A 24,049-nucleotide genomic window follows, 5' to 3' on the forward strand; every position below is an offset into this window, starting at 1 on the left:
TGAATTCAAAAATCTTAAAGGTCGCCAGGCTGAGTTGTAATTCTTCGTCCAGGTTCCATTTATCTCGTATCATTATATATATATATATAAGTCTTTTGTTTGTTATACAACATTTAGTTTTTCTATGTGCAAGAACGGGTCCTTTGAATGAATGAATTTTTTGTTAGTTTTATTTGGAACTATTATTATTTGACCCGACTTGAATCGAATAGCCGACCTGACCCGACCCGAAACATAACGATAGGAAAAAAAATTTTCGGTCCCATCACTTTATGCCCCCTCGAAACTTTTGGTCAAGCTCCGCCACTGATACCAAATATTATACTAGGAGGCTTGTAGTTAAACCCTAAAGTTACAAAGTGAGTCATTCTCTCTTTTTATCAAATTGCTTTACAAAACCTTAATTGTTTTTTAGTTATATTTACAGTGATTAAGTCTTTGTATTCTACAATTACTGCCGGTATATGGGGTTTTGTATACACTACTATTCAAGCGTTGCTATTGGACGAAAGTTAGCCAATAGTAATATGACCACAGACATTGTAACTGTCGACATGACAAACACTGAAGGAGTTTTTGGGTAGATATAAACATTGTAATCGCTCTTGATACTGTAAAGTTATAACAATTTATTTTTGTAAAATAGAATGAACTCACCAGTATTTTTCTCTGATAAAATGTTTTCAAACGCGTTTCAGATAACTTACAATGAAAGTAATAGAAGCCGGCTATGGAGCACTGAAGGCTTAAATAAAGTGGCTATAAATACCTGAATAAATTAAGAAATTTATGTTTTATTTATTTGGGTTTATCCCTATAAAAACATTTGGAATGAAATACGGGTTTTAGCCAATTTGTTTAATATTAAACATTTGGTGTTTTACAAACTCTGAAATTATTTCCTAACTACGATCCTGATGAAAAATTTTTCCGTTGCGCATTTAATAAACACCGGTACCACTTTAGTGGTTCACGGCTCCCGCTCCCAGGGTGGGGTCGAGGGCTGTGACACATGATGACTCGCAAATGGGTGATAGGTATCGCACGCATGATGGATAATTGTGTGAATGAGAATGTAGCCGTTCAACGGCTATATTACCGTTGGGGTACCCTATTATATATATATATATATATATATATATATATATATAGGGAGGTTCATTTGAGAAAAAAATTTTATTGAGAAGAAAAAGAACAAATGGTACAATTGTAAAATATCAAGTAGTTATTCTTTCATCTCATTTATTACAATCTTTAAGTAATTAATTACTCATAAAGACTATTATTCTCTACACTAATTTTCATTTCCTACACACATAAAAAGTTATCCTACACATTTCGAAAATTATCCTACACATACGTAAATTTATCCTACACAACTCGTAATTTATCCTACACACCTAGTAATTTGTCCTACACTCTAAACTATTTTTATTTTATTTTTTGAAAAAATATATATTTTGAAAATAAGTTACAAATTTAATGTAGTTAACTGTTAAAAAGGAAGACTAGAAATTAATGATCTATGTAAGTTTACAAATATACCCTTACATTAAAATTAAATGCAAATATTAAATGATGTAAAATGAAACATTCGTATTGGTTGAAACTTATTTTTTTTTCTTACAAAAAATTTCTTCTCATTTGAAACTTCCACTATATATATATATATATATATATATATATATATATATATATATATATATATATATATATATAGAACAAAGATTCATTAGGAACCACCCTTTATTGCGAGAACCGCGAGAACCAATGTGAACACAACCAAAAATACCTAAAAATAGCTAAAAAAACACACAATTTTTTTTATTTTAATATTTTTTATAAAAAAATCGCTACTTTTGGTAGCAAAAAAAAAAAATTTTTTTTTGGCTACTAAAAGTAGCGATTTTAACATAAAAAATATTAATTTTTTTTTTTATAGATTTTTTAGGTTTTTTGGGGGTTTAGTTTTTAGCATTTTAGCTTTGGGGGGGGGGGTTGGGGTGTGTGTGGGGGGGGGGGGTTAGGTTTTTTAGGGGTTTTAGTTTTTAGCATTTAGCTTGGGGGGGGTGGAGGGGTTTAGGTTTTGGGGGGGGGGTGGGGTTAGGTTTTTTTAGCTATTTTAGGTTGTGTTCACATTGGTTCTCGCGGTTCTCGCAATAAAGGTGGTTCTCACATGAACCTTACCCTATATATATATATATATATATATATATATATATATATATAACAACATTTACCCCCAATTTATACACACTTTATTTTTATAAAATACACACTGCAACACCCAATTTTCTACCAAAAAACTCAATGGAAGGCTTAAGTAAAAAAACGTCTGCCACGAAGAAAAAATTTAGGCCGCATGTTCGTGCTAATCTAGGCTAACTGGGTAAGTTTCTTTTACAAGATGAACTGATACCCACACAACCGTTTCCCACCCAACCGTATCCAGTTTATCAACAACACTTCTCCCACCCAAACATGCTAACCCAAGTCGCAACTGGTCGTTTTACTTTATCACCTGACAACCAACCCGTTTCCAACTCACCTATGGACGACTAAATGGTCGACCGTTTCGCGTATAGCGAGCCTACCTCCCACTAACAAAACAAACTTCATCGTAACCTGGTTCGTGATCCCGATTCGAACGAAGACTAAGAAGAAGCCGATGAGGATGAAGATGAAGAACATGAGGAAGAAGAAGTACAAGTAAAGGCAAGTAGTGGAGGACGGGGAAAAGAGAAAGAAATCACCAACAAAGGGGTACCCTGGACGCAAGATGAAGAGGTTACCTTTTTGAAGGTTTTCTTACATATTTCCGAGAACAAAAATGTCGTGAATCAACAAACAAAAAACCGTTTTTGGAGACGAATTATCACACATTTTGGAAGACTACACTGTGCTACTACTTGGGGCATGGATCAAATGACGAGCAAATGTAAATATATAAATAAAAAAATAGTCGATTCAATGCGTGCTACATTCAAAAGGTATATTATTTTGTTATTGTTTTGGTTAAAAATTACCTAAGCAATTTAGTGATCAAATTTGTAACGTGTGGTAGTGTGCTGGACTTTAATTGATTAAAGTAACTGTTATAAAAATCATAATTAATCTGTTGGACAAAGATGCTAAGTGTTTTTAGCAAAAAAAAAAGTTTAAATTGCCAAAAATACTGCTCAGATTATCAAAATATGGGCCAGAATATATAGATCAAAATAGCAAGTAAATAAGAAAACACAAACGATTTCAGTGAGGAAAGCCCTTGATCAGTGTAGATCGTCGGCATAAAACCTCAAGAGATGAATCGTCTACCATAGTCAATATTAAGAATTAACGTACAACTCGGGAACTGGTGTGATCGATGATACAATAATCGTTATAGTGTAAGTGTTGGTGTGAATTCGAGTGTGTAATTCGCATAAGAGAACAAGTGAGCTTGCGAATGTGTGTGTAAGCAGTGTTCGTCAGGTTGTAATTAATAACCCAGCCCCATTACTTATAGGATAATAATTTAACTAAACATGTGATATTTCGGGGATGCTCCGGTATGTGCTTTTGTGAACGTTGGAGTCTTGGTCGTCGAGCTCAACGGTCACTTTCCTTCGACTAACTAAGCGAAGATCATGCTTAAACTCGGTCTCTCATTGATAAGCCTGCGAGACGTTAATAAAACGTGCAAAAATAGGTTTGTTCGAAAATAAGGAACATGTTCAGGATTTCAAACCTGTCAAAAATCCCGTATAGTAAGCCGTGATCCAGAATATCAGTCGAAATATTCACTAATAACAGTTATATTTTTATTTTTAAAATCTAAAATATATAACTTTATTGTTTTACTTATTATCAATTGTATATTTTTTTAATATATAATTGCTTCGCAATCAATCAACCAAGTAGAACGAATGGCGTGGATTTTATCCAAGCAGCTCTAAGCAAGTACCAAAGACTTTACTCGAAGAAAACTGAATTTATTCATTTGAAGGCCTGGGAAATCGCAAGAACTCATGATAAATGGGTACCCATTCCATTGGTTGATCTTGACGGCTTAACAGGTACTTGTGGAGGACATTCTCTAAAAAGATCGAAAAACGCCCGGGTCGGGAAATTACACAACCTCAATGGATGGGTTATCAAGCAACATTCCAGACATCAATTTAAACGACGACCAAACCGTCGACACAATACCAACTAGGACACAACGGAGAAAAAGTTTTGAATCGTCAAGCAAAGGGAAAGAAGGTTGGGTGGATTCCATGAACGAATTCAAGTCGGCAAAAATGTTGGACATAAAGGAGAATAGAGATGCAAGTTGTTGGTGGATACAAAGTTAAAAAGAGGAACAATGCATGAAACATTTGACTGAGATTGAGAAAAATAAAGATCTGGAAGTTTGAACCAACCGCACGAAAACGCCAAAGAACCGTATCTGTCGATTCTAATAGAATGCAAACGGTAAATTTGTGTAAAGTGGAATTGGCCATGTAACTTTTAGGTTGTTTTTTATTTAAATTCGGTACTTTATTATTATTATTATTATTATTATTATTATAATTATTATTATTATTACTAGGTTAGTTCCCCGTGTGTTACACGGGTTGAACAATCTAAACCATATAATAAACATTTCTTGTAAATGCAAACCAAAGATGGAGACGTTTATATACCAAATTGATATAAATGAGTTAATATAAAGATGATGTATCTTACTATTATAAAATTAATCAAAGAAACACGTAATCGTTGAAAATGATACAAAAATAAATATATTATATTACATTATATTTAATGAGAAATAAAAAGTTACAATTATAATTCGCACATTACCGAAAATAATTTGAATCCAAAAAATATTTACATAATTATTAGATTTTTAGCTTGATTTTAGTGACGTATTGCAACATTTTGTTTTATATATATATGTATATATATATATTTAAAGTTAGATAGTAATAAATTATGAAAATAATATGTTGAGTAAAGTATATGGATGATCCCTGTTATTTATCAAAATTTTGAATTTAATCTCTAATTTTTCAAAAAAAAAAAAAAAAACGAACACTATAGGTGGTTAGTAATAACAATCAACTTATATATTTAGTTATAATAATATGACAAACAAATTAAAGACCTAAGTACGAACAATTAAGTTATATATTTAATTTAATCTATAATAATATGACAAAATAAATATTGAACCTAACTATATATAAATTTCTTAAAATAAACTAACATACAATAATTAAAATCCCCATAATAAATAAATAAAATATTTGAGTGTGTTCCCTTTTTATCAAACGGATTTTAAAATTTATGGTTAGATATTTTATTAAAAAGAACGACAAGGGTGCTGGTCTTTTCTCCCACGTATTTTTATCACATGACAACTTCAGGGGTCTAGTCCTAGCTAGTCCTCAGTTATGTCTCATTGCATTATGAAAGTACTGAAAGGGATGACTTCATCTGTCCAAGTTTGAGAACCTGTCCAGTTATGTCTCATTGAATTATGAACTGTCTCGTGTGATTGACACCTTAAACCCCTTATATACTTTGAGAAAAATCCAATTTTCGAGGAATACAGGCCGTATAAGATTACACAATTTACTTTATACGGGCCTTATATATGTTGGCACAAACTTTGTCAGTTAATTTAATTCTATACGGACCGTATAACTTTATACGACCCCTATACACTATGTAAAAATAAGTTTCTTCCATGTGTTATTATTAAGACCCATTTTTTTTTCTAATCGGGATATAAAATAATAATCATACATCATATCCATGCATATTTAATTGTATCAAGATAAGACATATTTTATATCCTATTCATCATAACCGTATTATAAAAGTCACCAAAGTGTTGAATTCAAAATAATTATGATTTTTTTTTCTTGAAGAGATTAAATTAAAATTAAACTAAATAATAATTATCTATAAGAGATTAAACTAAATAATATTTAATAAGAGGGTTATCTATAATTAATTATAAGATATTAAAGTAAATAATAATTATCCATAAGATAGATGGCCTAATATGATGACAAATATCCCAAATATGGTTTCTTTTATTATATAGTACTAGCGGTAAGACCCGTGTCCAAACACGAGTCGTTTCTTAGAAAACCATGCATAACACGTATTGACAGAACATATAGATATGTGTATAGATATTTTACCAAAACGTGTTATTTATTATAGCTAAAAGACAACTATATAAGTAAATATAAAAGATTTTAACAAACTTAATAAAAGATGTCTAACAAACTTAAAGTTTAGATTGTGCAAACACGAGTGGTTTCTTAGAAAACCATGCATAACAAATATAAACGATGATTATAGTTATATTTATATAGACTTATAAATAAAATAAATAAATAAGTCAGTCAGTAAATACTTAAAGTTTAGAGTATAAAAACTTAAAGTTTAGATTCTGCTCTTGTTTCTCTTCTGTAAATGTCTGAAAAACCATTTTGATGATGTAATCTTCTTGGGCCTTGTCTTCTTTTGTTAATTCATCCATCTGCTTTTCTTTACTTCTTTGATAAAGGATGCTAGCATGTGGAGCAGTGGGTCTCCTGATTGGCAATTTTTGTTGTTTGACTAGAACCACTGCTTCTGGATAATCAGGCTTTTTAGGAGCAGTGAGATCTCTCTTCCTTAACTCTTTCAACTTTTTGTAGGTAGCAAACACCTTTTCTTCTCTCCACCTTGTAACCTGCTTTCTTGACCCATAATCTGCAGTTATCAGCTCTTCTTTCATTCTTTTCAGTTTCAAGGTCCTTTCTGGTACATTTTTCTTGTAATTGGCGCAAACCGGAGGAGTTTGCTTTATGTTGTCTTGAATCATCTCTGACTGTCTCCTCTTGCAGTTCATTGATGGTCCATTCTTTGTATTGATACTTTTCTGCCTTGTACTTCTCGTATGCTATTATGTATTCAAGATAGTAATTTCTCATGCTTTCATCATATTTTTCTGATAATTTCTGACAAAAGACTTTTGAGAACTGCTCTAAAGTTCTAATTTTACTGAGCAGATATTGATAATTTGTTTGAATCTCTTTGTCAGACTTTCCCTCTGTATCTCTTTTAGATATATCCTCTGCTTGTTGGGCCTTTATTTTAAGATATTCTTCTATATTTCTTGGCAAAGGATAACCTTGAACAGATGGGAGTTTCCTCTTTTCAGGATCATCTTTAGAGTAGAAGGATTTAATTTCCTCCCTGACTGCTGGAAGATCTAGAGGATATTGTACTCCTGCAGGGTCAATGGTAGTGTTTTGATTGAAGAGTTGAACTGAAGATAATGGAACAGGGTTTCGAATGGTGACAAGGGACAGTGGTTGTGTAGATGTTAGAGTTGGGGAAGTGTCATCTTCCATTACATTGTTTGTTATCTTTCTCCTTTTGCGCTTTGGAGAAGTTGGTGGTGTATTTATGGTTTCAGTGGCAGATTGAAGTAGTTGGTATCTGATTAACACCTGTTGAAACAACTGGTTTTCTAACCACTGTGGTCACTACAACAGTTGATGTGTCAATTGTTGTTTTCTGCTTTTTGGCAACTGGATTTTATGATGGTGATATTGTTTTTGGTATGACAATGGATTGACTGTGGGTTGATGTAGTAGTGATGGCAGTTGTTGAGATAACATCTGTTGAAACAACTGAAGTACCAACAACTGTTGATACAACATGAGTTTTAACATCTGTTGGTTTGGAGGTTTGATGACAGGAAATTTTGGGAATTTAAGGAGTTTGTTTGGTGGTTTTGGAAGGTGTGGTTTTGCGTTGACTTACTTTTCTGGTAGGCTGTCTTCTTTTAGGTTTAGAAGTACCCTGCTCTTCTTTTTCCATCAAAACTTTCTTCTCCTCCTCAAACTTTTTAGATCCTTTCATGTTTGCCTTTAATGCAGCAAATGCATTTTGAGTCTCATCAACCTTTTTGGAACCATCTGGTCTTGGGATTTCTACCACAAGTTTGGACAATCGATCTGCTGGCATGTATAAACCATCTTCTTTTCCCTTCTTCCCTTTAGTTTTCTCCCACTTTTTGACATCATCAGGATTTTCAACAAAGATGATTGAAGGAGGAGCAGTGCCAGTAGTTTGAAGCAGATGAGCTTTAATGGCTTTGATATATGCTTGAGTATCTTTGTACCTAGCTTCCATGACATTTTTGACCATTTGAAGTTGAACTTCATGCTGTTGATCTGCATATTGTCTTTGTTTATGAAACAGAGGTTGAAACAGATGCCATAGCTCAACAGCAGATGGATCAGATGTTGCGGATGGTTGATGTGCACAAAATGCAACATATAAATTACATCAATTGTGGCATAAAACTAACCCATTTTTAGTACTAATGTTGGAAAAAGTGTGCTTTTGTCTTCCTTTTGTATTTTCAGGATTAAATGAGCTCAAATAGACAAAAGAAGCAAAAAGGCAGCTAAATCTAACATAAATACAAGAAAAGGAACCAAATGTGGCATGCCCGACCTCCCGACAACATCTTCCCAAGCAAAACAATAAGACAGAAGACTGAACACGCCCCGTTCTTAGTGAGCACGGGGGCGTGCCCAAGTGTCAGCAGAAAAGACAAAGTGGTAGAAGCTTCCATCGCCCACCACGGGGCCGTGCTCAGCGGACACGGGGCCGTGGTCAACTATAAGATTCGCGGAATCGAGGCAAATCTTGATAGTACATATATGCTTCCGCACACAGGGTCGTGCTCAGCGGACATGGGGGCGTGGTCAACTAATGCAGACAAACTACATTTAATGAAGAAAGAGAGGAGGATGGACACGGGGCCGTGTCCGAGCTTCTGTTCAGCCTATAAATAGGAGTGCTTGGAGCTCTTGCAACTCATCCCTTGGCACACCACCTCTCTCAGACTTCACCCACCACCCACCACCATCACAACACCATCATCCATTGTCCATCATAGAGTGTGTGAGTCGTCTCGGGATCCAAGATTGATCGTAAGAGTTCTTGACAATCAAAGGCCATGTTTGCCTAAGTCTCTTACATCACTTGGTGAAGACAAGTGTTTAGTGTAGTACTTTTTATTTTTAATCTTTTGCACTTTTTAATTGGTTTTGTATTAATGACTTTAATTACTAGTTTCTTATGTGGAAGGTGATTCTTCCTTATCATTTGTCCGTGGTGTCTTGGCATTATTTTATTGTCTATATAAAATAAAAGATTTTCACCATTCATATCTCCACGGTCTATATGGAGGTATGTTGGCTACCTGGTCGGGGGTTAAGGGAACGGTTTGGTAAGAGTCTTGCCATTGTTCAGTGTATAGATCATGCAAAGGACCTGGGTTAAATTTAGTAGGACCTCCTTCAATACCCAACGGTATTGGATGGCGGGGGTCCAAACTCTTTGATCCCCTTATAAGTTAAACTACTATTAAAACTTTAACCCGGCTACTTAGGACTGTATCCTTGCTGACTCAGACTACTTAGCCGAGGGTAACGTCGCCTTCAAAAGAGGGGCCTACCACATTATGCATTAATAACTTAATTAATTATCTTTCAATAATCCGACCCTTTAGGATTGTATCATTGCTGACTCAAACTACTGGGTTGAGGGTAACATCGCCTTCAAAAGAGGGGCCTACTACAATAACTAAGATAATCTCTTAAACAAGTGCAAAAGTGCGAAAATAATCAAAGGTTACACTACACACGAGTCGGATCCAAGTGATTCATCTTGTCTATCTGTTTTTACTTTTATTTTATTTTCAGCATTTTAGTTAGTTTTATTTTTCTAGTTTAAAAACCTTTTTCTAACATTTTGATTTGATTAGACGTTGAGGATAAACCGGTACTAAAAGCTCTTGTGTCCTTGGACGACCTCGGTATCTTACCAACACTATACTACGTCCACGATGGGTGCACTTGCCCATATGTGTGTTTAGTGTTAGTGAATATTGTGTTTATAAATTTAAAACTTGACTAAAAAGTGTAAAAATGGCTTAAAATATACACCTAAATTATATACACACTGACACGCATCAATGGTGCAGTAGTGGGTGTAGCCTTTTGAGCTTGTAACAACTGTTGCAGCATAGTTTTGATTTCTCCAACAGATGTGTCAAGTTTATCAACCCTCTCCGTCAATTCTTTGTACTTTAAACCATCACCCAAGTTAATGGGATCATCTGATTTCCCACCAGTGGTGGTTGTATCAGTGGTTGACTTAGGAAAAATTTCCCAAAAATCATTCACTGATGCCCCTTGTTCTCCGTACTGTGGACTTCTTTCTTCAGCAGAGCTTACCATTTTAAGGTAACCCGCGTACAATGGAAACACACCAGTGGACACTATGGTTCCCAATGAAGAAATTTCCTTCAAGGGAATCTCACTAATGAAACTACTGTCCAGGTGTAAACCAGTGGGTTCAACAACAATAGTAGCTGCTCCACTTAAACTATTGACAGGAATTACTTGTAATTGCTGCAGTGTAGCTTTCTCAACTGTTGGTGGGTTAACAGAGATAGAAACACCAGACTCAGTCACTTGTTGTGGTATATTCTCATTGACAGGGGATTGAGAAGAACCGATTTTTATCTGAGGTATATCCAGTGCATCCAACAGAGGTATCATTGATTGTGGTGTCCCTGTTGATACAACCTGATCCTTTTGAGAGGATGCAGGATGAGTTTTAGGCTCAGGTTGAGATTTTTCTTCCATCTGCTGTGAGGAAGTAGCAGCAGTGGTTTCAGGTGACTTTTGTGTTGTCACAGGTGTTACCTCTGGAATCTCGTCTTCCAGAGTCACCTTTTTGGTGGGTTTGGAGGGCTTTTGGATAGTTTTCTTTTTGGTCTTTTTGGTGATTTTTTGTGTGGGTTTCACAGATGTGGTTGTGCTTCTGTGATCACCAGGAGCAGTGGGCTCAACAACAGGGGCCCGAGGAGCAGTTGTTACTGCTAAATTCTGCTTAGGTTCTGTTTGGGTTTTTAAAGGTTTTGACAGCCTTGTGAATGTTTCAGAAGTTAGACTGTTTATTTTAATAGGATTTCCTTGAATAAGCACATGTGCATTATCCTTTGAAAATTTCTTTTGAAGATAAAAACTTAAAAACCTTGGAAACAATAAAAATGATTTTTTATTAACATTCTTAACCATATCATTGAAAATTTCCTGAGAGTAGTTAAAATTTTGTTCAGCCATGATAGCATAGCCCAGGTATTGAATATTCAATGGTATTTCATTAAAAGCTGTTGTTTTATTTGACACACACATCAAGAGGGTATGGAATAAAAACCTCGGAGCAGGAGGAAAACTGCCCTTTTCTAAAGTATCCTTTTTCATTTCATCTTCATACCCTCTCTCAGAGAAATCAGTTTGGTACTCTGTTTTTGGGAAAGAGCTTTTACCTGTAAGATCATTGATTTCAAAAACCTCTGAAATGGTTTGAGGTGTAATGACCACTGGAATTCCCCTTATTGATGAAGTAATAGCTAAGGTCTTTTTGTCCTTAGTTTCAAGCTTTGCATTTTTGCAGAACTCTCATTGGGTATCCACGTAGATGGTTTCATTGCAAGTCAACAAAGTTTTGTACTTTGAAGATGAAAGTGCATCAATCACGGAATGAAAACCTGTGTTTTTACTTGTTTTTGCAAGTGTACTCACGTAGTTATGACGAATTTTGAATGGCAGATCCATGATAAATCAATGGTAGTTAAGAACGAAGGAAGAAGATGAGTGATTTGAGAGAATTTGATGAAAACTGCTTTTGAAAGGAATTTTGAATTCGACTCGACAGTAAAAACCCTGTTTGGGGTTTTGATCAGGGTTTTATAGGTGGAAAAAGTGAATGCTGACGTGGCAGCGGTTACAAAAGATCTGACGGCTAAGTACTGTCCACGTGAGAACCTCTGATAAATAATGGATGACAGTTGTTAGGAAACCACTGATGAATCAATATCAGTAGTTTACAGTGCTGAAAATGAAAACAGTAACTGACTATAACTATCAGTGGATAGACTATCAGTGAATTAAAACACTGACCTTTAACAACAGTCATTTTATAAACAGTGGTTCAACCATGTTCCTTCTCCCAAAAAACGATATTTTAACCCATCAGTCGTTTCAATCCCCTTCAACCTCCACAAAACACTATTTTAACCAAACACTAGTTTTAAACCACCATTTTAACCAAACAGCTGTTTCAACCACAGTTTTCTCAACAGTAGTTCCAAACATCTATTTTCATCCATCTGTTGAACAAAGTTAACAGATGTACCAACCACTATTTTATTTTCAAACATTTGTTTCCAATAATAGAGCTTTGATCATTTAAACATACCTTTGCCAATATTACAGTGTTGAAATGAAAACAGTAGCTGACTATAACTATCAGTGGATTAAAACACTGAGCTTTAACTACAGTCATTATATAAACAGTAATTCAAGAATCTTCCTTCTCCAAAAAAACAATATTTTAACCCATCAGTCATTTCAATCCCCTTCAACCTCCACAAAATACTATTTTAACACAACAGTGGTTTTAAACCACCATTTTAACAAAATAGCGGTTACAACCACAGTTTTCTCAACAGTAGTTACAAACATCTGTTTCATACATCTGTTGACTAAAGTCAATAGATGTATCAACCACTGTTTTATTTTCAAACATCTGTTCCCAATAACAGAACTTTGATCATTTAAACATACCTTTGCCAATATTACAAGCTTTTACACTCTCAAACCTAAATATTTATTTACTTAATTTAAATAACAAACATGGTTAATAATTTTAACAGAACTAATTATATAAAAATTACAAGTGTCAAACAACATACAAAGTTCATCCATCTGTTGACTTGGGTCAACAGTTGACTTGGGTCAACAGATGTATCAACCACTGTTTTATTTTGAAACATCAGTGGATAGTCTATCAGTGGATTCAAACACTGAACTTTAACTACAGTCATTATATAAACAGTAATTCAAGAATCTTCCTTCTCCAAAAAAACAATATTTTAACCCATCAGTCATTTTAATCCCTTTCAATCTCCACAAAACACTATTTTAACACAACAGTGGTTTTAAACCACCATTTTAACAAAATAGCGGTTTCAACCATAATTTTCTCAATAGTAGTTAGAAACATCTGTTTTCATACATCTGTTGACCAAAGTCAACAGATGTATCAACCACAGTTTTATTTTCAAACATCTGTTCCCATTAACAGAGCTTTGAACATTTAAACATACCTTTGCCAATATTACAAGCTTTTACACTCTCAAACCTAAATATTTATTTACTTAATTTAAATAACAAACATGGTTAATAATTTTAACAGAACTAATTATATAAAAACTACAAGTGTCAAACAGCATACAAAGTTCATCCATCTGTTGACCCAAGTCAACAGATGTATCAACCACTGTTTTATTTTGAAAAATCTGTTCGCAATAAAAGAGCTTTGATCATTTAAACAGACCTTTGCTAATATTACAAGCTTTTACACTCTCAAACATCAATATTCATTCAATAAAATTTTAACGCAGCAAATAACAGAGCTTTGATTAATAATTTTAACATAACTAATTATATATAAAATACAATTGTCAAAAAAGCAAATAGCATTCAATAAAATACAGGATCCTAATTCCTAATCAATTGGTGAAACAGTAGTCTCGATAAGTAAAGCTCCTTTCGGACCATTGAAGTTGTCAACATGTTGGAGGTATTTCAGAAGTTCGTTGCTGAGATCAACTTCAATCATATCCCCCCAGATGCTTGTTATCAGCCATTTGTTGTCTTCAATTATATTAGTCCTTCGGCGCCTATCTACATAATCAACTACACGTGGATTATTGAAAACAAACACCTTCATCCAGCCTTCTTCTTCATATCTGATATGTGTATAGATACTGTAATTTTTGATTTTAAGGCTTGTAGTGATTCCCATGTGTAATTTTTAGTTTAAGGCTAGTTACTGTTTTCCACAAAGAAATCAAGATAAGAATTAAAACTCATATAAGTTGCATGTGACGTAATTAAATTAACGAATGATGGTAAGTAACTGAGAGAACATGATGAAAGGAAATAGAATTAGTATCCAACCACTTGACCAAAGTCAAACCACTGTTTTTAAAAAAAGTCTGTTTGACCAAAGTCAAACCACTGTTTGCAAAACTATGATTCTTAGTGGTTCATAAGTCTATTTAACCAAAGTCTGTTTGACCAAAGTCAAACCACTATTTGCAAAAAATGCAACCACTGTTTTCTCCACAAAACACTGTTTAACCCAACAGTGGTTTCAAACATCTGTTTTCATCCATCTGTTGACCAAAGTCAACAGATGTATCAACCACTATATCAACAGATGTATCAACAACAATGGTTTTAAATTGATGAGCATTAGTTATGAACAAATAATAATAAATCATTTTGAAAAAATAATACAAAATCATATTTGGTTTCATAGTTCCTACATGAAAAGCATATAATACTTCATTTATAATCACCAAGAATTATTTTTTCGCAAAACTGTGACCGCAGTTGTTAAGTCACAGAATCTGAATTACAGAATTAAGTGTGTTAATCAGCAGAATTCAAGTCTGGCCATTCGCAAAATTCGGTTCATTTGTTGTACTCAAAGTATTGTTTAGTGCATTCGTCCGAATCTGCAGACTTGAGTTTAAGTCATTCGTTACAGGATCATTCGCTGAAAACATTCCTCTCTAAAATCGGAATATATTCGTTGGAGTAACAAAACGTCAATACACAGAATCCATTCGTTGCAAATTATTGTTCATTCGCTGAATTTCATCCGCTAAAATAAGATCAATCGTCGAGTTCTGTCCATTCGCAGACTCATACGTTCATTCATCCAAATTCAGATTCGAGCTACATCCGCTGATTAAGTATCCGTTCGTTGCAAAGCTGTTAAATCAGTTCACTCGTTGGATCGTTAGCAGCAATTCGGTTATAATTCAGTTAGCAGCGACCTCTGTTGAAACCTCTGTTTTTAAACCACTGTTTTTATAACCTCTGTTTGGCTAAAAATTCATCCACTGCTGAAAGGTATCCTCTGCTCTCATAACCTCTGTTTATCCTAACCACTGACAATAGTGGTTAGGATAAACAGAGGTTATGAGAACAGAGGATACCTTTCAGCAGTGGATGAATTTTCAGCCAAGCAGAGGTTTTAAAAACAGTAGTTTAAAAACAGAGGTTTCGTAACATAAATGAGGTTTCCAACAGAGGTTTCCTATTAGTATAAACCAAAAAACATTCAAAAAACAAATCTAAGAATTCGAAATACAGATCTAAGAATTTTCGAATCAAACCAGAATTCGATACAGACAAAGAAGTTTCTGAAGTGGATTCTGGTTTTGGATCATGGACTCTACATTTGCTTGTCTCATCCTCAATCTTCGAAGCTTTTCCTCCATTATGTTCAGTGCCTCCTGTGTTGTAGCTTGCATTTCGTACAAAGTGTAAATCTAAGGGACCATCCTTGTACTTTTGGAAACCGTCGGGGACCATCTGTGTACCTTTGGAAAGCACAGGGTCCATCCGTATACCTTACTATAAACAATACGTTTATGGAATTATAGAAGACTATACCTGCAAGAACCGTCTTTCTTTGAGCCATTGTTTAACTGGCATCATCTTATCATTAGAATCTTTCCAATCGTTAGCTACAACTGTTGCCACTCTATTGGCTGTAACTTTTGCATGCGCTAGCTCTCTGTCTAGAGTCTTTTTTCCTCCTACTGATAACTGACACCAAATCAGTTAGTTATAACGTTTGACCAAAGCATATCCCACTCGACCCATTTATAAGTAAACGGGTGAAATTTTCCACCAGCAGGAACATGAAGAAACTTTAATCAACTAAAGAATAGAAGTATCTATTTTACATTCATTTCTTGAACTTTCTGTTGATAGTCCCGAACGCGTTTGCAGCTGCGCCACCAGCAAGAACAGCTTCTTCAAGCTCGTGTACAGTTTGTGTAAGCTTTTCCACCTCATCAACTTTTTGATGATGCATTTTATCCAATATTTGATTTTCCTCCTGAGAGAAAACATGGATTTACATTTCGAAAAAATATGAATCATCAAGTGAAGTCATTCATAAATTATTGCTGACCTGGCAAAATTCTATTTGCTTCATCAATTCCTGATTCTTATTCTAGAGATCATCTACCATGGATGCCTTGACCAATGTAAGTTGCATGGTCCTCTCGGCTTCAAGTAAAACAGCCTCTTTTGACTTGGTCAAACAGTCTTAACACTTTTTTGTCATCCTGTAGCTTTGCAATCTGAAATCCAAAACAACATGAGAAAAAACACATGAAAAGCTGAAAGGAAAAGGAAAAAAGAAGACATTCGATAGGGGTAACGGAACATATAGCTTCAGCCAATAATGTTCCAACTGCTGTCATCCCGGCTCAAACCAACAATATCTTTTCAGTTCAACCAGTTCTGTTTGATGCACTTAATCATATTCATCTTAGTCAAATTCACGTCATATACAAAAACTCTAACCAGTTTTGACTCATCTAAAAATTTATGTTAACGTAATGAACTCCCGTCTATCCTACTGCAAGACGAATACAAATGTTTCAAAATTTTGATAAATATATGTTGAATCACTTATTCACTTATTGGTTAAAACAAACAAAGCATGACTTACAAGCCTTCTAAATAGTTCAGTCTGCCATACGATTCTTGTATGGTTCCTGTAAAGTTATTTGCAGAAGCAAGGCTGCACGAAAAAATGATAAATAATTTATTTTAAAAATGAACAAAAGATGAATCAAGTTTTTGGAGCAAGGTCAAGTAATCATACAATCTTCTCATGTGGGACAAACGGCCAAGATTTCGAGGAAGTGGTCCTCCAAGCAAATTGTCTTCTATGACTTTGTTGTACAGGCAAATTGTTTTCTTTTGTGTGTAGAATTATGTGCTCACAGTCTTTGATAATTTCAGTGCCCGGTCTCGGCCTTTGGGATACTGCAGGTCAGGAGGATTATAACAGACTCAGGCCACTCAGTTACAGAGGTGCAAATGTCTTTATAATGGCTTTTTTCTCTCATTAGCAGACCCATCTATGAAAACATTCTTCTCATTCATTCATTCATTCAGTGGATCTCAGAGCTACCGCACTATGCCGCAACTATCCCATTGTGCCGGTTGGACCAAATTAGGTAACATCATTTCTTTCAACAATTTCATACAAACATAAAATACAATTTGATTCCTAACCATTTTTTGTCTTTGAAATACAAGGAAAAAAATGATTACCTCACCTCATGGTAGATTAACTCTTATTCATACATTTACTCGCTTTCTTCTCATTTTTTAAATGAAGTATTAATATGTAAAAAGAAATCGTGTTTTATTTCTCAACGTGCAAACAACTTGTTTAACATCCCTTGGAATATAATTTTAGTCTTAAAGTTTAGTTTGTACATGTCCGGTATATGATGTTATTAAGTTGTTTGGATGTAAGTTATATTACAAATAACCATTTGTTTTGCTTTTGAAATCTCTTAGATCTACACGAAGACAAACAATACCTGAGTGATCATCGAAATGTTAGACCGATCACAATTTCTCAGCTAAGTCGTTAAGAAATGCACTTCACCCCTTTGGTTTTTAAAATCCACAACACATTCTCGTAGAATTTGCATAAAATATGATGTATAAGACAAACTGCTACCTATAGTTTTTGAAAACGACATCGAAACTAACCAGGTTGGGTGGGTCAGCCAGAACCGTCAGTTTTAGCGGCTTGACCCACCTTTTTTTGTTTGAATCGTTGGTTTGTACTAAATATTTGGAAATAGTAAAGATGATTTTTGAATATAACACGTACAAATTATACCATGTTTAAATGTTTCAAGAATCGTTCAGCTAATAATGGTTGAAAAAACAAATTTATGCAGGGTGAAGAACTGAAGAAGACTATAGGTGCAGCAGTTTACATTGAGTGTATCTCCAAGACTCAACAGGTTGAAATTATTATGATTAAATTGATCTACATACTTTTACTAAATTATTATGATTAAATTGATCTACATAATTTTAAAAGAAATAGTAAAAAATGTATAACCGGATTCAAGAAACCATAAACAATACCAAAATTAATATACGGGCTCAATGGGCTGTCATATCCAATTCCAAAGCCTAAGCGCAGTCTCAATCTGGAAGGGAGAAGTCGAAGGCGATTTCTTTATGACAGACAGATTTAAAACTCATAATAGATGGTTGTTATATGGTTAAGGGATTAAATTTCAAGGATTTAAAACTCACCAATGAACTGTAGTTAAATCGATGTAATCAATATTCAGATGCTTTAAGCTCTTATCCAAACTTTCTTTAATGTTGTCAGCATCAACCCTCACAACTTCTGCATTATCGAATATCTCTTACTGACTTCTCAACAGATCTCCTTCTACATGTCGAATATCTCTTACTGACTTCTCAACAGATCTCAGAGTATGAGATGGTGAACTCGGTATCATTTAAGCAAAGGGGGGCATTTAAGCAAACACCTGGAGTGCATAACACATTTCCTTTCTGTCATCAGAACTATGCCAACGTCTAAATACAAAAATTAACCCACTATGCAGCAAAAAAATCACCTAACCTGATAATATATCGCACCAAGGAGAAGCAGATTATCCAATCTCATAGGATTTCTATCATAAACAGCAAAAAACTTTATAAACCCTATCTCTCTAGTGTAAGTTCACTGTAATTATGTGATAACAATCATTAATGAAAATTCAAAACCAACAAATCAATTTGAAATCTGTTTATTCATTCGTTAGGTCATACATACCTTATTGGTTTTGATTGGCATGATTCATCCTTTACTGCGAGTGAATCAGAAGTCAAAAATAAGAAAACATGGGCAGAGTTCAAAGAAGAAGAAGAAGCTTGCCAGAACAGGGGTTAACAACAGATAAACGAAATCAATTCAATGGACACATCAGCTTCCTTTCTATGCCTACATCTCAATTCAATTATCATAACATTAGAACGATTTGATAATGAAACAATATGACGTTAACAACAGATAAACGAAAGGTGATTGAGTTGGAATCTACCATTGGATGCTGTTGAAGACGATCGATTGACAAAAAGAAGACGGTACAGCTCGGATTTCTTGTTTGATGCTGTTGAAAGTGAAGAATGGAGAGAGAGTAGAGAGAGAGAGAGAGAGATTGAAATGGGTTTTTGAATTTTAAAGCTTTGAGAAATTATAAAGAATTTTTATACTATGATTTGAATTTTGAATTTTGAATTTTGATTATGGAGCCAGGATTTTGAATCGTCAGAGGTTTTGAATTTTGAATTTTCAATCGTCAGAGGTTTATTCATCAGTGGTTTGCCCTTTGAAAAGGTGAATGTGGTCTATTCATCTTCATCAGAGGTTTATTCATCAGTGGGCCACCTTTGAATTTTAAATTCTTTTAATATTAAGGTTTATGATGTAAAAATGACATAAGAAAAGCCTTGTTGGACACTCTCTCTTGCTGACACATCAGCTTTTCTTATGTCACTTGGGTTTCTCCTTTTATAGAAAGTATAGATAGTTAGATTATTATTATTATTATTATTATTATTATTATTATTATTATTATTATTTTGCAACGTTTATTTTTAAGGTAATGAAGGTTTATTTTTATTGTATTTTTTAAGTTTAATAGAATCTTTATTTATTTGTCGTACATATTTTATTTTGATTAAGATATTACAAAAAAACTAAAAAAAGCGAGTGTTGGAATGTGATGACCATTGCACGCAGGTTGGGTTTAAGAAGTCGCATGAAACATCAAACAAATGATCGTTGGGGGTTGAAAAAATTATTTTAAAAATGATACAACATATGTATATATATAAAACCTTTTTCAAACCATTTTTTACCACACAAATTTACAAAACAATTCACACAAAAAATCAAATATTATTCAAATTTGTCCCTGGACAAATAAAAATCACGCGTTGATTCAAGCAAAAAAAATCCGAAATCTTGAGGAGTCGTTTCGAACACATGAGGGGACGGTGTGAACAGACGAGCGGGTGGTTCAAACACACGAGGGTGAGGTCAAGGCGGTGGTTCGGTGCTTGGTGATGGCCGGTATACTCCTATTTTGACACATCCATGCCAACCACTATTTCTTTCGCAACAATTCTCACCACAGTAGAAGATCGAGTCTATTGTGTTGATGCATACTCAGTGCTAGAGTGTAAGACGATTGACATTTGACAGGGACCATGATCATCTTGGTGGTCAGCTCAAGAAAATTGCCAAAGATCGTAAACGTAAAATTGCGAAAACATATGGTTGGCAGACATGTGAGACAGATGAATGATTTTTTTTTAAATAAATTTTCATATGTTATCTATTTTTTTACTTTGAATTTTGTATTGTTTTTATTTTTAATAAGAGTATAATTTAGCTATTTAATTTGTTGATTTTTTTTATTTAAAAAGAAACTAAAAGATTCTAGGATACTTGAAGGGAGTGATGTCATTATTTTTGTGGTGTCTAGGTAGTTTAGGGTATAAATGACATGATAGTCCAAGATTAAAGAGGGGTATGGTGGACGAAAAGAGTGCCTTCTCCACCTTAAAAAAAATAACAACTGTCTCATTTACTATATTTTTCGTAATCTTCCGTTTTTAGGAAATAAAGGAATTGCAATTCTTGTTTTCCTGTTTCCAAAAAATTGAGGAACAAATGTTTGATCTTTAATCAAATAAAACCCGAGCAAGGTTTTAATTATGCATTGTAATGCTTCTAGAACAACTCACACACTCGTATAATCTACTCCTAATAAACCATTAATGTTTTGAATTGTTTTGCTATAATACTTTTAATTTGTTTATGATAAAAACCAAAGATTAATAGGGATAAACTCAATTCTCATTGTTTCATTACAATATATGTTGTTTTATGGTGAAAAAAAAGTTTATAATTGTTAATATTTTAAACAATCAACGTGTCCTCCAACCATTATTTAATATCTTTAAATACTTTTTCTTATTATATAATAATGGCCTAACATGTAGAACTCGAAGTTCTACCTATAGAGAACCTGAAGTTCTCATACAATGAATATATTTTATATTGCGGCTCAAATTTTAAATCCTTGATTTTTTTTTCATTTGTGGATAAAACGTTGAATTTATCGAGGTTTGAATTCACTGCACGGATTTTAAGACTGTCAGTGAGTATAATTTTGCCTTGTTACGCATTACCTCTAAGTTAAAATTATGTGGTGAGAAAATTACTGATGAAGACATGCTTGAAATTTTTTTTTTCTCAACGTTCCATGCCTCAAATATGCTCCTGTCGCAGCAATACAGGGAACGTAAATTTACCAAATATTCTGAATTAATATCATATTTTCAGGTCGCGAAGCAAAACAACAAGCTCGTACTGCAAAACAATCAATCGCGACCCGCCGGTGCAAGCCCATTCCCTGAAGCGAATGTGGCAAATTATCAAAGCGGACGAGGGAGAGGTAGAGGCCGCGGCCCTGACGGGTGGTCCTTTGGACAACCCTTAAGCATGTTAAAAGATGAAATAATCCTCCATTTAATCGTGTAATTATCTTGAATTAGATAACTACGATGCTTATGTTTCAGGTACGATTTAGGAGCTAAAAGATGGATCAAATGCAGCTTTGGAGGCTTTGGTGAAGAACGGGTCGAGCTTGGAACAAAAGAAACAACAAAGAAGATAAAGCAGCCGAGGACCGTAAATTACGGTTCTGCCGTAATTTACGGTAGACCTGGAATTGGCATTTTTCTTCACCGTAATACAGGTTCTCCTGGCCGTAAAGAAATTTTGACCACCGTAAATTACGGTGGAGCCGTAATTTACGGTGGAGCTGCGATTCCAAAATTGTAACTGCCATCATAAAATCGTTTTTGGAGTGTCTTTTCATAGGATCTCATCATTGGACGGTTCTTGGACAGCAGAGGGACGAATTTTGGCTTGTGACTTGGTTTGTGAACAATTTCTATCATTCGGTTTGTTATTTCGATTCGTATGAACAATAGTTTGATTATGATGATGATTCACCGAGCCATGTCCGGCTAAACTCTTCGGTGATCATCTTAGGTGAATGTTTCTTGAACTTTTGTGTGTTTAGTTCCTGCATTTCTAGAATGATATCTTGCGTTGCTTGAATGCCATGGTGTATGTTTGATTGTTTGTAGTTTGTTAATCAATATTGCAATTTCTAGTCTTAATCGTACGTTCTTGGTGCCGTTGGCAACCGAGATATCACGGGAAGGGTTAGGGGTGATTATTGATTAATAGGTCATCGGGAAACAACCTCGCGTTTATCTAATCCGAGTACTTTGTTCCCTTTTATCACTTCAATCATATATACACGAGTTATGTCTATGTAACTCTTTCTAGTGGAATTACACACAACTGTTTAAAGAAACTGAACCCTAAGGTGATCATTGTTCTCTCCTAATTGTTTTACAACCAACTTTGATTTGAATTAGTTTTTAATTTCGTTTTCTAAAACAACAATCCAAACTCTTGAATTTTAATTTTCTGCAATTTAGTTTAATAATTAGTTAAGTACAAAGCTATAATCGACACATCTTCCACATACTCCCTGAGTTCGATACCCTACTACCACTAACTACAGTTGTTTGGGGATTAAATTTGCGTGACCCACGACAATCACGTCAAATTTTGGCGCCGCTGCCGGGGAGTAGTGCGCAACGTGTGTTAGTTTAATAGTTTTGTTTGTTATTTTCGGGTTTACGCTGGTTGTGTTTAGTGTGCAGGTACTTCAGGTGTATGCATACTAGAGGCTCTCACAGGTCATCACCGCTATCGTTTGATCCGGAAATTGAAAGAACGCTAAGACAAAACCGAGTTTTAGTGCGAGAAAACAAAATCATTGGTTCACCCACTTCACCCATTACACCGAGAAACATCATGGCTGATTCTCAGATTCCACCTACAACCAGTCAAACAACCTCATCCTTTATACCTACTTCCACCCAACCATCACCAAACACTACATTACCTAATACCACTGCTGAATTTACACCATCCAACTCCACCCAACCAATCACCACTCAAACTGAGCCTACCATCACCTACGATCCATCCACCACAATCCCACCATTATCTCACTTCTTTCCCCCAACTATAGGTCAATCATCATCCACCTTCACAATTGCACCCAATTCAACTATCGTGCATACTACTTCATCTTTTAGACCACAACAACAACAGTCGGGCTTTCAGTATTCGACCATCCCATTTGGGCAGACCTCGGGAATTCAAGGAGATGGTTATGATGAGGGATTTGAAGATTATGAGGGTTATGAAGATGATGGGTACGGTTATGGAGGTTATGGTGATCAAGGGGAGTTTGGGTATTTGCAAAGTCAATCTCAAGGGATGGCAAGTGTTGGTGGAATGCCACAACAACAAATTATACCACAACACATTCGGCCAAGACCACAAGGGCTACCAATCCAACAACCCATTCCATTGCAACAAGTTAGGCCACAACATGTACACCCACAATTTCAAAGGCCGAATCAATACCCACCGATGCCCCAACAACCAATTGCACCACAAGGGCCTATACCAAGACCAATGGGTCCTATTCGTCCAAGGGGTCGATTGGGTGTTCCAAGAAGGCATCTTAGGGAACAAGCAAGGGGAATAGAGGCACATTTCAGGCCAATCATTACTCAAAACCCTTCACCGGTGGTTATCCCTCACAACAACCAAGGGAGAACTTTTGAAGTAAGAACAAACTCGTTGCAAAGTTTACCGAAGTACAAAGGGTTAGCAACGGAGGAGCCGTATTTCCATTTAGAGGCTTATGACTCAATTTGCAACACATTTGGGAGTCAAGGTTTTTCGGCCGATGAAGTCAAGTTGGTCTTATTTCAGTTTTCTTTGGAGGATAAGGCAAAGAAGTGGTTCTACACTTTGCCTTCGGCATCAATATATACATGGGGGGAGATGCAACAAACCTTTTTGGATGAATTCTACACCGCCCAAAAGACCAATG

At 34.9% G+C, this 24,049-nt stretch overlaps 1 long non-coding RNA gene across 10 annotated transcripts; it reads right to left on the minus strand.

The window, feature by feature from the left end:
* Positions 1–15,237: 15,237 nt before the first annotated feature.
* On the minus strand, positions 15,238–19,216 carry LOC110872441. 10 transcript variants are annotated; one of them, XR_002554436.2, is made up of 10 exons: positions 19,088–19,216; positions 18,820–18,987; positions 18,625–18,729; positions 18,288–18,529; positions 18,114–18,178; positions 16,822–16,985; positions 16,666–16,737; positions 16,120–16,291; positions 15,890–16,044; positions 15,238–15,749 (listed from the first exon to the last, which is right to left on the minus strand). It is a non-coding gene; the product is annotated as an uncharacterized LOC110872441 (long non-coding RNA). The 10 variants fall into 10 exon arrangements; XR_002554439.2 differs by lacking the exon at positions 18,114–18,178; XR_004864860.1 differs by having other exon boundaries at positions 15,238–15,520; positions 15,594–15,749; positions 16,822–18,529.
* Positions 19,217–24,049: the final 4,833 nt, after the last annotated feature.

The sequence above is a fragment of the Helianthus annuus genome, chromosome 8, assembly GCF_002127325.2.
Source record: "Helianthus annuus cultivar XRQ/B chromosome 8, HanXRQr2.0-SUNRISE, whole genome shotgun sequence".
Taxonomy (NCBI): Eukaryota; Viridiplantae; Streptophyta; class Magnoliopsida; order Asterales; family Asteraceae; genus Helianthus; species Helianthus annuus.